This window comes from Lutra lutra, chromosome 6 (assembly GCF_902655055.1).
Source record: "Lutra lutra chromosome 6, mLutLut1.2, whole genome shotgun sequence".
Lineage (NCBI taxonomy): Eukaryota > Metazoa > Chordata > Mammalia > Carnivora > Mustelidae > Lutra > Lutra lutra.
In genome coordinates, this window is record NC_062283.1 from 103,666,851 (window position 1) to 103,668,311 (window position 1,461).

The 1,461-nt window shown below is 41.1% G+C and overlaps 1 pseudogene; it reads left to right on the forward strand.

The window, feature by feature from the left end:
- The first annotated feature begins 842 nt into the window (after positions 1–842).
- Positions 843–957, forward strand: LOC125103371 (uncharacterized; annotated as a pseudogene).
- Positions 958–1,461: the final 504 nt, after the last annotated feature.

Sequence of the window (1,461 nt, forward strand, 5' to 3'; positions counted from 1 at the left end):
ATAGTCAGTGGCTGAGGAGGATTCAACCCTGCATTTTCTACCCCAGAGTTTTAGTGCACTTGTCACCATCAGGCTCAGTAAAAAGAATACGAAGGTAAAAAGTGGAGGCAAAAATTAAAGAGGGGGTTTTCCTGAAAGGAAGAAAATGTAGTAAAAGAATGAAGTAGCTAGTATCAGTTAGTGTTTACCTATCATTGACAAGTTCAGGGTCTATAAATAGAGTAATGGGATGAATCTCTTCTGTTTATCCCTGTAAAGGCCACCCATGTCTGGCTCATTTATTTTGAATGTGGCTTCCAGAAAAATCATGGATAGGGGAGTCAAACTCCTGGGAGAATTGGTCAGCTGTGAATTTCAGAGACTCAAGTTACTATTATTATAACATAGTGTCCTCCCTGGACTTCAGACTCCATACCTACAAGGTGAAGAAATTTAACTACTTGATGACACTAAAGTCCTCCTCCGTTCAATGTTTTTGATACAAAGAAAGATTAATGTACCACCAAGGGGCAGTTTACAGTTTTTCCTTGCAATGCTGTTCAAGATAATCCGTGAAACATAGATTTGATATCTCCAGAGCGTCTCTCTTCCTCGGTAGTTTTTTCATTTATCTCAAACTCACTCCCTGCTTTTTTCCTACACTCCTCAGGCACTGCTATAGCCCCACTCAGATGCTTTCTGCCTCTGCATGCTCCCTGCTTTCCTGGGAAAATTGCTGCAACCCAACCTTAGGGCTAGGGGATCTGGAAGCCTCTCTACCTATACTCACATGTTACTCAACTGTGAATTCTGCTACTTATTGCCAAGTGACACATTCAATCACCTAGTTTCTTATAGCCTCAGTTTATTCATATAAAATGATGATGCACATATACTAAAACTGGAACAATACAGAGAAGATTAGCATTGCCCCTGTGCAAGGATGACACTCAAATTCATGAAGCATTCCATATTTTTTTAGGATTTTATTTATTAGACAGAGAGAGAAATCACAAGTAGGCAGAGAGGCAGGGGGAAGCAGGCTCCCTGCTGAGCAAAGAGCCCGATGTGGGGCTTTATTCCAGGACCCTGAGATCATGACCTGAGCCAAAGGCAGAGGTTTAACCCACTGAGCCACCAAGGCACCCAGCATTCCATATTTTTATAACAATTATAAATAAGCTTATTGGGGTGCCTGGGTGGCTCAGTGGGTTAAGCCGCTGCCTTCGGCTCAGGTCATGATCCCAGGTCCTGGGTTCGAGCCCCACATCGGGCTTTCTGCTCAGCAGGGAGCCTGCTTCCTCCTCTCTCTCTGCCTGCCTCTCTGCCTACTTGTGATTTCTCTCTGTCAAATAAATAAATAAAATCTTTAAAAAATAATAATAAATAAATAAATAAATAAATAAGCTTATTACATTTTTCTGGACAATGCATTTGGATTTTTTTAAAAACAAGTAAATTTCTTATTGAGGGCAACAAAAT